Source organism: Aythya ferina (assembly GCF_964211825.1).
Source record: "Aythya ferina genome assembly, chromosome: 11".
In the NCBI taxonomy this organism is placed as follows: Eukaryota; Metazoa; Chordata; class Aves; order Anseriformes; family Anatidae; genus Aythya; species Aythya ferina.
The window spans coordinates 19,849,002-19,863,658 of record NC_140307.1 but is presented as its reverse complement, the minus strand read 5'-3'; the positions used below and the strand labels follow the sequence as shown (position 1 = coordinate 19,863,658).

General features: G+C 49.3%; 1 protein-coding gene across 1 annotated transcript in view; it reads left to right on the top strand.

Moving 5' to 3' along the window:
- LOC311442584 (uncharacterized protein) overlaps window positions 1-14,657 on the top strand; it is a 59,264-nt gene that overhangs the window by 12,968 nt on the left and 31,639 nt on the right. The gene's annotated exons all lie outside the window — the stretch shown is intronic.

Here is a 14,657-nt window from a genome sequence, read left to right as displayed (position 1 = left end):
TACAGCCAGACCTATGGCAAACTCCTCTGAACTGTTTTGTTAAGCAAACTCTCATATCTCTAGACTTTGCTTGACAATTGCAAAATGGTTAGCCAGTTAATATTTATCCTATTGTTATTAAAACTCACAGTTCAGCAGGTCTTTCTTCAGAGAGCAGTAGATACGCCAGTAGTAATTATGAGCTGTTTCTTGAGTTAGAGTCTCTGAAGCTAAATTAAAAGCAACTGTGGCTTGAGCTAAATGACCAAAAGGCATATTTTCAAAGGCAGACAATCACTTAAAGATGCAGCTAAATTCAGTTCTTATCACCTATCTATTTGCATGGGAATTTTACTCCTAATTCACTATGGAACTTAGTGAGTCCCAGGGGACGTCTACCCACCTTAAATAAGTAAATAATGTCTGGGGAAAGTCCTACTTGAAATCTCCTGGCCGATAAATGTTTCAGTCTAGTATCACCTGTGGATGATATTCATAGTGGCACAAACCAGTTCCTGTGTGGAGACCATAACACTCTCCCCATGAGCATGCAAACAAACAAAACTCAAACAGTGGGTTCCAGAGAAAAGCAACTGCAGAGCTGTCCCACCAGCTGTAGGTTTTACTGTGTTTAAAGATTTTTTTTTGGTGCTCTGAGTGAAGATGTCTCAAAGGGCAAGATTTGTGTCAAGCTGTCTGCAAAAAAGTGAAAGGAAGCCCAGGCCACAATGCGAAGAAGGGAAAGATGGTTTTAATTTGTCTGCCCTGGCTCTGGATCATAATGCAAGAGAAGACCCACAGCTGGTGTCTGCCTACTTTCAATTCACAGAATCACAGAGTCGTCTAGGTTGGAAGAGACCTCCAAGATCACCTAGTCCAACCTCTGACCTAACACTAACAAGTCCTCCACTAAACCATATCACTAAGCTCTAAATTCTTGCAAGCTGTGTTGCCCCTTGTAACTCATAAAGCATCATGGCCATCTCCATGGTCTTCTGGACCATGCATGATGCCTGTGTGCTGCTGGGACGTGCTGGCTGGGGCTGGTAAGGCGTTCCTTCCTCCACTTTTTTTTGTTAGGTAAGTCTACATCAGCCAGCATCACTCTCCTGAAGTGCAGTATCATGCTCTTGAGGGGACTGCCAGGGGATGAAAAGCTCTGGATTGCCAGAGTGGCTTCAGTATAAAATCTTCTGGTGTCCTTGTCACAAAGATTTCTTATTTCTTATTTCTTATTGCAAAAAAGGAGAAACTTTGTTCCGGTTTGGAGTAAGTTGCAGCAAGAAGCAAAACATCTCTGAATCCAGCAGATTAGGCTTTTTTCATCAGACTGTCTCAAAACGTGTGACCTTGCTGTCAGTGGGAAGAGGGCTTGGCCCTGGCATCCCAGGTGCAAAGTGACTCCATGCAGCTAAACATGGAGGAAAATACTTTTCCTCTTTGTGTTCCTCTTACTTCAGCAGCCATCTTCATCTCCACATCTGTCAACGTAATTGCTCAGAGCCTATCAGGCACTGCATTTGCCAGTAAAGTAACCAAAGCCACAAATGGCCACCTCCTAAATGCTCCCAGCCTCTCGCTCCCCATCTTCCTGCTCAGACCTTCTTCACGTCAGGAGGCACAAAGGTATCTTTGCCCAGAAGCCCATTTGCAGTTCTCCCAGGTGTTTCCTCTCCTGCAGACACCCCTCTCGGAAGTACCCCTGGGAGGGAGAAGGCTTTTCTCCAGTACCACTGCCCACCCACACGCTGCACCCCAGCTGGGAGAGGTGATGCAGCATGGTCGGCTGTGGTTCCTGCACTGAACAACTGGAAAAAATGACTCGCTTAATGGGATGCAGACTCATGAGCTGAATCAGCCTCAGCAGGGTTTTTGTTGTTTCAACTGTTTCTTGTATTGAAAACTGCTCTATGGCCATCTGCGAAGGCTGGCTGTGTACCAGCGGTGTGGAGCCCGTGCTGGTGGTTGGTGCTAATGGGGAGCAAACCCTGCTGCCTCTTGCAAGGGGAGCTGGGGTCACCTGAGCCTCGACCCTCACTGCGGGGCAGCTGGGTGCAGTCCAGGGGAGACGTGCACCTCCGCTGCCCCTGGCAGCAAATGGTGTATTGCTGTGGAGAAGAGAGAGACGGCAAGAGGGTGGCAACTGTGTCAACCCACACTGTATGCTTTGTTATGGCTTCGCCTATCGAATATGTGCAGGATCTGGTGCCTCAAAGTGTCACTTCCAGCTACAGCCATCGCTGCCCTTTATCTGGTGTGAGAACTGCACCGGGGCTGTGCTCTCCAGGGGCCTTCAGCAGTGGGCAGCTTTTAAAGGGAGATGGGTTTTGAACATTCTCTTGAACAGCACAGAGTGCTCAAGAGTGTTCAAGAGCATGGGGTGCTGTAATCATGGAGCACCCCATGCACTTGCCTGCCTGAGTTCCCTGCTGCTTTTGCCTTGCCTTGATGTGGTGAAACTGGATGTTCACCCTGCATGGGGACTTGGGGTACAGGGACAGCTGGCACAGGTTAGCAGCAGCGCAGCTGGTAAGACCCAGGCAAGGGAATTTCCTGCCTTGTTCAGCGGAGGTGTAGCTGCAGCTGAAATTCTGGGTTTTGCACATTGTAGTTCCAGAAAGATATGGGCCATGCTAGAGAAGAGCAGCAAAAGGAATAGTGGCACAGAAACGGGCAGAGTCAGCAGCAGAAGGGACCGACACGAGGCAGGAACAGCCGGGAGCTGGGACTCTTGGCTTTCTGCTACCGCTCCCACTGCTGCAGGAAACGCACTCCGCAGGGTGTGCACACCGCGCTGATTTCCTTAACACCTGCGCAATGGGAACAGCACTTCCCTCCATGCATGAATGTCTTTATAGTGCTTGGGGGCCCCGTGGGAAGGAACACTTCAAGTCTCAGGTATTAAAGCTGTAGAAGGAGGTCTGCAGCAGAAGAAATACTGGCTGGTTGCTTTTATCCCGGCAATCTGCTTGTTTCTGAAATACTCAAGTGAAATAGAGGTGGAAGGGAGCTCAGCCAAGCATTGCACTCAAACAGCAGCTTGTGTTTATGGTAGAAGACTGTAGATGGGGAGTGCAGGCACATGAAGGGTGTGTGTGTGTGCGCGCCTGTGCACGCATGTGCCCAAGCTGATGGCACCCGGCGCACACACAGCAGATGCTCCCTGCATGTGCAGCCGCACAAACCTTGTGGCTGAATCCTGAGAGCAAATGGAGAGCAGCCGGTGTTTTGTCTTGTGACTGTATCAGTGTGGCTGCTGGCATTTTCAGCGTGTTTAAAGCATGGCAGAGAGGTAGTGATGTATACAGGAACAATTTGGTTTTGCTGTCTGCACTCAGCTCCTAGGGGCCAGGAGATTTTTTTTTTTCCTCTTGTGCGGGTCTCATGGGTGGTAGAAATAAGGCCCGAAGTGGGGAGATGGCTTGCCTTTAATCTCCCCAAGCCTCCTCAGCCACAGGCACAGGCAGTTTTATCAGCTTGAGACTGCGTCATGAGTCTCAAGGTGCTTGGTAGCTTTGCAAAGAGACAGCATTTCAGAGAAATTCGTCTTCCTTGTGTGGGTGAACGCCTACCCCTGACAGCTGAGACACTGCTTTGTACAGGTGCGAAGGAGAATAATCTCTCTTCAAGTTGGTGAACCTTTTCAGAAAGTTTCTCCCAAGTGTTCTCCTTTGGTCGGTGGGCACTGGTTGGTTCAGGTGGGGAGGACAATAGATTCTCTTCAAGTTGGTGAACCTTTTCAGAAAGTTTCTCCACAGCTGAGACGCAGGCCTGTAAGGAAGAGGAGAGACTTTCTTCGTACTGCCGGAGTTGTTTAGCCGCTTCACCCACTGTGGGTTCCTCATCCTCTTTCCAGGCCATTATTGCCAATGAGCTGGCATATGATGATGGTGCACTCCGTACAAACTTCCGCCACATGGGTCGTGTACACTTGACTTCATCTGGATCTGTGGATGTTTGTTTGAGGTCTGGATCCTCATAAATCACTTCCCGTACGGCTAATTCCCTCAGGTACTGGATTCCCTTCTCCATAGTGGTCCACTTGCCTGGTAGACATAAAATATCTTCCTTGAAGGGATACCTTTCCCTCACAGCTGAGAGGAGACGCCTCCAGAGGCTGGTGGGTCGTGCTCCATCTGCAATTGCTTTGTCAATGCCGGCGTCTCGAGCAAGGGATCCCAGCCGCTTGGCTTCCCTGCCGTCTAATTCCACACAATTGGCTCCAGAGTCCCAGCACCGGAGCAGCCAGGTGACAAGCTGCTCACCTATACAGCGACCAAAATCTTTTCGCACATCTCGTAGCTCGCGCTCGTTTAGGCTTCGGGTAGTTACTGTTGCTCTTTCGGCATCCTCATCTTCCTCCTCCTGAATCCTTGACGGCCCAGCGTCGTCATCATCTTCGTCATCTCTATACTTAGTTTTGGCAGAAGCCTTACCTGGATTGGCAGAAGACTCTCTGCGTTCTAAACGACTTGAATTTCTATACCATATTTTCACCTTCTCTACAGGGGCAGCTTGCACTGCTACTGCTCGTTTCTCTGACTTTGTTACAGGGTCTGCCACAGGGGTTGGAATGCCCTCTGCAGGGTCAACTTGCACTGCTACAGCTCGTTTCTCTGACACGGCCACAGGAGCTGGAGCGGCTACAGGAGCTGGAGTTGGAGCTGGAGCAGTTGCAGGAGCTGGGACTGGAGCAGCAGTAGGAGCTGGAGCTGGAGCGGCTTCAGGAGCTGGGACTGGAGCAGTTGCAGGAACTGGGACTGGAGTAGCGGCCGGAGCTGGAACTGGAGCGACTGCAGGAACTGGGACTGGAGCAGCTGCAGGAGCTGGAGCTGGAGCAGCTTCAGGAGCTGGGACTGGAGCAGTTGCAGGAGCTGGAGCTGGAGCGGCTGCAGGAGCTGGGACTGGAGCGGCTGCAGGAGCTGGGACTGGAGCGGCTGCAGGAACTGGGACTGGAGCGGCTGCAGAATCCACCGTAGGGGTCACAGTGGCCGTTGGATCTGTCACAGGGTTTGGAGTGGCCGCAGGGTCTGTCACTAAGTTGACAGCAGTATCAATGGCAGCTCGATAGGCATGAGCCAGGCCCCAGCACGTTACAATGATTTGTGTTACTTTGGAACTGCCAGAATCATTACACCTTTTTTTCAAGCATTCTGCCAGTTTTTGAGGATTTTGCCATTGTTCAGGGGTGAATTTCCAACACACTGGGGGTGCCAACTGCTCTAGATGCCTGCCCATATCCACCCATACTCCCTGCCACCCACAACTATACTGCCTCCGGGCAGATCTCCGGATGAGCTTCATAAGTAGTTGTTTAACTTTAAGCAGAACCTGAAGTGCATTCAGGAGGCAGAACAACAGGACTATGCTGGTCTGAGTATCCCAAGGATATTCAATATCTTGGAGAGCTATTGTAATAAACTCGGAGGATAAGAGGGTGGTGAAGGAGGAAGGGAGAGTGATCAAGGAGGGTACAGGGGTGGTGAAGGAGAAAGGGAGAGTGATCAAGTAAGAAAAATTATCTTCCCCTTTCCCCTCCACAGATTGACTCCCTAATGAAAAAAGGCAACAGATACAATTGCTAATAGTTTCCAAAATACAGTTTCCAAAGTATAGAATCGAAGATGTTACTGAGTACAAATACCAGGTTAGAGTCATGGCCAGATATTTCATCATCTCATAAGCCACTGATACAACACACAGTACCATAATGGTCTGAAACCAGGGCCCGGAGAGGATAAACAACATGACAGAGAGCACATACGGAAAATAACGTGCTATAATACTCAATTTGGAAAACAGGCGCAGCACAGTTGAGATTAAAGCAATCAGCATTATGACAAGTGACTATTAAGCAGGTCTAATACTTATACCAATTTTAGTTTAACACACTCTGGTCAGATCTGCCGTTATCTCAACCTTTCGAGCCCCACGTTGGGCGCCAAAAAGACTGTCGTGGTTTAACCCGGCTGGCAGCTAAACACCACGCAGCCGTTCGCTCACCCTCCCCCCTCCCTCTCTGGGACGGGGGAGAGAAATGGAAAGTGAAGCTCGTGAGTTGAGATGAAGACAGTTTAATAAGACAGGAAAATAATAATAATAATAATAATAATAATAATAATAATAATAATAATAATAATACAATGATGATAATAGTACTACTACTAATAATATGTACAAACAAGTGATGCACAATGCAATTGCTCACCACCCGCTGACCGATGCCCAGCTTAACCCCGAGCAGTCCGGCCCCCTCCCCCCGGCTAGCCACCCCTATATATTGTTTAGCATGACGTCAGATGGTATGGAATACCCCTTTGGCTAGTTTGGGTCACCTGTCCTGGGTCTGTCCCCTCCCAGCTCTTACTGCACCCCCCCAGCCTGCCCGTTGGCAGGACAGAGCAAAGGCTGAGATGTCCTTGGCTTAGTATAAGCACTGCTCTGCAACAATTAAAGCATCGGGGTGTTATCAGCACTCTTCTCATTCTAAGCCAAAACATAGCATTCCACCAGCTACTAGGAAGAAAATTAATTCTGTGCTAACTGAAACCAGGACATCTATCCACCCCTTATTCCATACCATTTATGTCATGCTCAGGTTACACTCTTTTCCATACATTCTAATTAGTCACCTATAGTAATCATGGTAGTGATAACATACAGTATAATATACTATTTAACATGGTGCAATTCAGTTCATGGGCTATTCTCACCCAGTATTAAATCTCCTTGAGGTACACACCGGACCTCTCCGTTCTTTTGCATCACCCACCAAGTATATCCAGGTCCCTGAGCGAAAACAATTCCACGAATAGGTTTGCCTTTTCCTGAGGCAGGAGTAGCCCAGACTGTTTTACCCAGCATATTTTTTACATGCACTACAGGAACTTTATCCCCATCTACAGTACGTAACAGGTTTGATTGGGCAGGTCCAGCTCGGTTGGTAGATCCCCTAGTATTGACTAACCAGGTGGCCTTTGCCAAATGCGTATCCCAGTTTTTGAACGTCCCAGCGCCCATTGCTTTCAAGGTAGTCTTTAACAGGCCATTGTATCGTTCAACTTTCCCGGAGGCTGGTGCATGATAGGGGATGTGATACACCCATTCAATACCATGTTCTTTGGCCCAAGTGTCTATAAGGTTGTTTCGGAAGTGAGTCCCATTGTCTGATTCTATTCTTTCTGGGGTGCCATGTCGCCATAGGACTTGCTTTTCAAGGCCCAGGATGGTGTTCCGGGCGGTAGCATGAGGCACAGGATATGTTTCCAGCCATCCGGTGGTTGCTTCCACCATTGTAAGTACGTGGCGCTTGCCATTGCGAGTTTGAGGGAGTGTGATGTAATCAATCTGCCAGGCCTCTCCATATTTATATTTCAGCCATCGTCCTCCATACCAAAGAGGCTTTGACCGTTTGGCTTGCTTGATTGCAGCACATGTTTCACAGTCATGAATAACCTGTGCTATAGCGTCCATGGTCAAGTCCACCCCTCGATCACGAGCCCATCTGTATGTTGCATCTCTACCTTGATGGCCTGAGGTGTCATGGGCCCATCGGGCTATAAATAATTCACCTTTATGCTGCCAATCCAGGTCCACCTGAGCTACTTCAATCTTAGCAGCCTGATCCACCTGCTGGTTGTTTTGATGTTCTTCAGTAGCCCGATTCTTGGGCACATGAGCATCTACGTGGCGTACTTTCACAGCCAGGTTCTCTACCCGAGCAGCAATATCTTGCCACAATGCAGCAGCCCAGATAGGTTTGCCCCTACGCTGCCAGTTGTTTTGCTTCCATTGCTGTAACCATCCCCACAGGGCATTTGCTACCATCCATGAATCGGTGTAGAGATAGAGAACTGGCCATTTTTCTCGTTCAGCAATGTCTAAAGCCAGCTGAATGGCTTTCACTTCTGCAAACTGACTCGATTCACCTTCTCCCTCAGCAGCTTCTGCAACTCGTCGCGTAGGACTCCATACAGCAGCTTTCCATCTCCGATGCTTTCCCACAATACGACAGGACCCATCAGTGAACAGGGCATATTTCTTTTCATTCTCTGGCAACTGGTTGTACAGTGGGGCTTCTTCAGCACGACCCACCTCCTCCTCTGATGATATCCCAAAGTATTTGCCTTCTGGCCAGTCCATGATCACTTCCAATATTCCTGGGCGACTGGGGTTTCCTATTCGAGCCCGCTGAGTAATCAGTGCAACCCACTTGCTCCATGTAGCATCAGTTGCATGATGCGTAGAGGGGACCCTTCCCTTGAACATCCAGCCTAGTACCGGTAATCGGGGTGCTAGGAGGAGCTGCGCTTCAGTACCGACCACCTCCGAAGCAGATCGAACTCCTTCATATGCTGCCAATATCTCCTTTTCAGTTGGAGTATAGCGGGCCTCAGATCCTCTGTATCCCCGACTCCAAAACCCCAGAGGCCGACCTCGAGTTTCCCCAGGTTCTTTCTGCCAGAGGCTCCAGGTGGGGCCGTTCTCCCCGGCTGCAGTGTAGAGCACATTCTTTACATCTGGTCCTGTTCGAACTGGCCCAAGGGCTACTGCATGGACTATTTCCTGCTTGATTTGTTCAAAGGCTTGTCGTTGTTCAGGGCCCCATTCAAACTCATTCTTCTTACGAGTTACTTGGTAGAGTGGGTTTACAATCAGACTGTAATTTGGGATGTGCATTCTCCAAAACCCCACAACACCTAGGAAAGTCTGTGTTTCTTTTTTGTTAGTTGGTGGAGACATAGCTGTTATTTTGTTGATCACATCCATTGGGATTTGACGACGTCCATCTTGCCATTTTATTCCTAAAAACTGGATCTCCCGTGCAGGTCCTTTGACTTTATTTTGTTTTATGGCAAAACCGGCTTTCAGAAGGATTTGGACTATTTTCTTCCCTTTCTCGAAAACTTCCTCTGCTGTGTCACCCCACACAATAATGTCATCGATGTACTGCAGGTGTTCAGGAGCTTCCCCCTGCTCTAGTGCAGACTGGATCAGCCCATGGCAAATGGTAGGGCTGTGTTTCCACCCCTGGGGCAGCCTATTCCAAGTATATTGGACTCCCCTCCAAGTGAAGGCAAATTGTGGCCTGCACTCTGCTGCTAGAGGGATGGAGAAAAATGCATTAGCGATATCAATTGTGGCGTACCACTTGGCTGCCTTCGATTCAAGTTCATACTGAAGTTCCAGCATGTCCGGCACTGCAGCACTCAGTGGTGGCGTGACTTCGTTCAGGCCGCGATAGTCCACTGTTAGTCTCCACTCGCCATTAGACTTTCGCACTGGCCATATGGGACTATTGAAAGGTGAATGAGTCTTGCTGATCACTCCTTGGCTCTCCAATTGACGAATTAGCTTATGGATGGGAATCAGGGAGTCTCGGTTGGTGCGATATTGCCGCCGGTGCACAGTTGTGGTAGCAATTGGCACTTGCTGTTCTTCGACCCTCAGCAACCCCACAACAGAGGGGTCCTCTGAGAGACCAGGCAAGGTAGATAATTGTTTAATGCCCTCTGTCTCTAAGGCAGCAATACCAAAAGCCCACCGGAACCCTTTTGGGTCCTTGCAGTATCCTCTTCTAAGATAGTCTATGCCAAGGATACATGGAGCATCCGGACCAGTCACAATGCGGTGCTTTTCCCACTCATTCCCAGTCAGACTCACTTCAGCCTCCAATACAGTCAACTGCTGAGATCCCCCTGTCACTCCACAAATATAGATGGGCTCTGGTCCTTTATAGCTCGATGGCATTATAGTACATTGTGCACCGGTGTCTACTAAAGCCTTATACTTCTGTGCGCGTGATGTGCCAGGCCATCGAATCCACACAGTCCAATAAACTCGATTGTCCCTTTCCTCCCCCTGGCTGGAGGCAGGGCCCCCCTAATCCTGGTCAGAATCTTCCTCGTTTCTGTGTTTGAAGGACTGTCTGCTGGAAGTTGGAGCAGCAAACTTTTCGGAGAATCCCTTTTTCCTGATTGTTTTCTTTTGCAACTCACGTACCCGTGCCTCTAGGGTCGCGGTAGATTTTCCATCCCACTTTCTCATGTCCTCTCCATGGTCTCGTAAGTAAAACCACAGGGTGGCACGGGGTGAGTACCCACCATATCGTCTTCCTTGTGTGGGTGAACGCCTACCCCTGACAGCTGAGACACTGCTTTGTACAGGTGCGAAGGAGAATAATCTCTCTTCAAGTTGGTGAACCTTTTCAGAAAGTTTCTCCCAAGTGTTCTCCTTTGGTCGGTGGGCACTGGTTGGTTCAGGTGGGGAGGACAATAGATTCTCTTCAAGTTGGTGAACCTTTTCAGAAAGTTTCTCCACAGCTGAGACGCAGGCCTGTAAGGAAGAGGAGAGACTTTCTTCGTACTGCCGGAGTTGTTTAGCCGCTTCACCCACTGTGGGTTCCTCATCCTCTTTCCAGGCCATTATTGCCAATGAGCTGGCATATGATGATGGTGCACTCCGTACAAACTTCCGCCACATGGGTCGTGTACACTTGACTTCATCTGGATCTGTGGATGTTTGTTTGAGGTCTGGATCCTCATAAATCACTTCCCGTACGGCTAATTCCCTCAGGTACTGGATTCCCTTCTCCATAGTGGTCCACTTGCCTGGTAGACATAAAATATCTTCCTTGAAGGGATACCTTTCCCTCACAGCTGAGAGGAGACGCCTCCAGAGGCTGGTGGGTCGTGCTCCATCTGCAATTGCTTTGTCAATGCCGGCGTCTCGAGCAAGGGATCCCAGCCGCTTGGCTTCCCTGCCGTCTAATTCCACACAATTGGCTCCAGAGTCCCAGCACCGGAGCAGCCAGGTGACAAGCTGCTCACCTATACAGCGACCAAAATCTTTTCGCACATCTCGTAGCTCGCGCTCGTTTAGGCTTCGGGTAGTTACTGTTGCTCTTTCGGCATCCTCATCTTCCTCCTCCTGAATCCTTGACGGCCCAGCGTCGTCATCATCTTCGTCATCTCTATACTTAGTTTTGGCAGAAGCCTTACCTGGATTGGCAGAAGACTCTCTGCGTTCTAAACGACTTGAATTTCTATACCATATTTTCACCTTCTCTACAGGGGCAGCTTGCACTGCTACTGCTCGTTTCTCTGACTTTGTTACAGGGTCTGCCACAGGGGTTGGAATGCCCTCTGCAGGGTCAACTTGCACTGCTACAGCTCGTTTCTCTGACACGGCCACAGGAGCTGGAGCGGCTACAGGAGCTGGAGTTGGAGCTGGAGCAGTTGCAGGAGCTGGGACTGGAGCAGCAGTAGGAGCTGGAGCTGGAGCGGCTTCAGGAGCTGGGACTGGAGCAGTTGCAGGAACTGGGACTGGAGTAGCGGCCGGAGCTGGAACTGGAGCGACTGCAGGAACTGGGACTGGAGCAGCTGCAGGAGCTGGAGCTGGAGCAGCTTCAGGAGCTGGGACTGGAGCAGTTGCAGGAGCTGGAGCTGGAGCGGCTGCAGGAGCTGGGACTGGAGCGGCTGCAGGAGCTGGGACTGGAGCGGCTGCAGGAACTGGGACTGGAGCGGCTGCAGAATCCACCGTAGGGGTCACAGTGGCCGTTGGATCTGTCACAGGGTTTGGAGTGGCCGCAGGGTCTGTCACTAAGTTGACAGCAGTATCAATGGCAGCTCGATAGGCATGAGCCAGGCCCCAGCACGTTACAATGATTTGTGTTACTTTGGAACTGCCAGAATCATTACACCTTTTTTTCAAGCATTCTGCCAGTTTTTGAGGATTTTGCCATTGTTCAGGGGTGAATTTCCAACACACTGGGGGTGCCAACTGCTCTAGATGCCTGCCCATATCCACCCATACTCCCTGCCACCCACAACTATACTGCCTCCGGGCAGATCTCCGGATGAGCTTCATAAGTAGTTGTTTAACTTTAAGCAGAACCTGAAGTGCATTCAGGAGGCAGAACAACAGGACTATGCTGGTCTGAGTATCCCAAGGATATTCAATATCTTGGAGAGCTATTGTAATAAACTCGGAGGATAAGAGGGTGGTGAAGGAGGAAGGGAGAGTGATCAAGGAGGGTACAGGGGTGGTGAAGGAGAAAGGGAGAGTGATCAAGTAAGAAAAATTATCTTCCCCTTTCCCCTCCACAGATTGACTCCCTAATGAAAAAAGGCAACAGATACAATTGCTAATAGTTTCCAAAATACAGTTTCCAAAGTATAGAATCGAAGATGTTACTGAGTACAAATACCAGGTTAGAGTCATGGCCAGATATTTCATCATCTCATAAGCCACTGATACAACACACAGTACCATAATGGTCTGAAACCAGGGCCCGGAGAGGATAAACAACATGACAGAGAGCACATACGGAAAATAACGTGCTATAATACTCAATTTGGAAAACAGGCGCAGCACAGTTGAGATTAAAGCAATCAGCATTATGACAAGTGACTATTAAGCAGGTCTAATACTTATACCAATTTTAGTTTAACACACTCTGGTCAGATCTGCCGTTATCTCAACCTTTCGAGCCCCACGTTGGGCGCCAAAAAGACTGTCGTGGTTTAACCCGGCTGGCAGCTAAACACCACGCAGCCGTTCGCTCACCCTCCCCCCTCCCTCTCTGGGACGGGGGAGAGAAATGGAAAGTGAAGCTCGTGAGTTGAGATGAAGACAGTTTAATAAGACAGGAAAATAATAATAATAATAATAATAATAATAATAATAATAATAATAATAATACAATGATGATAATAGTACTACTACTAATAATATGTACAAACAAGTGATGCACAATGCAATTGCTCACCACCCGCTGACCGATGCCCAGCTTAACCCCGAGCAGTCCGGCCCCCTCCCCCCGGCTAGCCACCCCTATATATTGTTTAGCATGACGTCAGATGGTATGGAATACCCCTTTGGCTAGTTTGGGTCACCTGTCCTGGGTCTGTCCCCTCCCAGCTCTTACTGCACCCCCCCAGCCTGCCCGTTGGCAGGACAGAGCAAAGGCTGAGATGTCCTTGGCTTAGTATAAGCACTGCTCTGCAACAATTAAAGCATCGGGGTGTTATCAGCACTCTTCTCATTCTAAGCCAAAACATAGCATTCCACCAGCTACTAGGAAGAAAATTAATTCTGTGCTAACTGAAACCAGGACACTTCAGTATTTTTTAAAGGGAGATGGGCTAGGAGGGATGTTCCTAGCCCTTGCACTTGCAGAAGGAAGTTGAAAATGTGAACGAATATAACAAAGCTGGAAGGCAAAGAAAAACTCGTTGTTCTTTAAAACTGTCACCACCTCTGGGATGGGGTGGCTGCTAGTAGAAAGAGGACCCAAGACCCAAGAGCATGGTAATCCTTTTCTCAGGCTGAGCACTGGCTTTGAGTCCTGAGCAGTGCACAGCTTGGTGCTGGTACCGCTGTCTTCCAGAAGTCACCTAAATCAGAGCATTCCACTCCCAGGCATTGTGCTCGTCTAACGAATGGCAGGGAGATGGCTGCTGGAACAGGAGCCTTCCTTAGGCTTTTCTGGCAAACCAGTAAGGTGCATCCATCCCCTGGTAGGCTGCCCCAGGGCAGGGAGATGTGCTGGGAGGAGAAGGATGGTGCTGGGAGAGGTTGGGAAGCACAGAATGGCCCCTCTTTGTCCCATGGTACACCCCAGCAGTTTGAATGAGCAGGAACATGCTTGCAGGAAGGTTCGGGGGTCTCGGTGCAGTTGCCATGAGGTGAGACACAGCTTGCTGACATCTTTGCTCTCTCTGTCTTTCCCTGGGCACTTGGGATTGGCTCCATCTCCCACCAAAGTCCCTGAGAGGTGGCCCCAAGGCGGCTGCATTGAGTCCTTCCATTCTCTTCAGGAGAGGATGCGAACTCCTCAAGTCTGAGGGAACACTGGGTTTAAGCATTGTGCCAGTGCCTCCGTTTTGTACATTTGCAGCATTTTATAAATAGCAGAAAATATGGCAGTTTTCAGCATGTTTTTCTAAATCCCCAGTGACTCACCCTGCACCACAGCATCTTTTCCCATTAAGGCTGTCCATAATTTCTAGCCTTGCCTGTGACCTGGCTGGAGTCAGGCTTCTCTGAGCGCTGCAGGGCATGTTGGAAGGATGCTTCAGCACAGATCTGCTTCTGCTCAGATCTGATCTGTGGAGGAGCTGAGAGCTCTCTGTGCAGCTTGCTCATTGAAATGCAAACCTCATCACAGTACACCTTGTGTCTGCCAGCATCCCCTTTGACAAACTGATAATCCATGATAATAGAGAATTTTATCTCCATTCTTAAACATCACCAGGCATGATTATTAGTGTCTTCCTATTGCACAATAAACAATACGGAGCCCTCAGCTTTTCTGAAAGCAAGAGGCATGCAAGTTACATCTGCACTGTGGGTGAGCCGTGCATTTGCCGCTTCTGCAATTGGCCAACAAACCCCTCCAGATTTCTGAGGCCAGACTGTTGCTGCTGGCAGCTTATCTCTTTACTCAACGCTAGAGCAGACTCTTGGGGTGAAAAGCTGGGCCTGTTGAAATCAGTGACAAAGTCCTGCTCATTTCATGTGAGTCAGGATTTCATGTTTGATCTCTTCATTTCTGAGAGGGCAGGAGAGCCTTTTTTGGAGCAGAGAACATGGAGACAGTCAGCTTCTGGTCACACAGAGGGCGTGCGAGTGTCCGGGTGCTGCAGCACTGCCCTGCCCTGAGCTGGGGTAGGCAG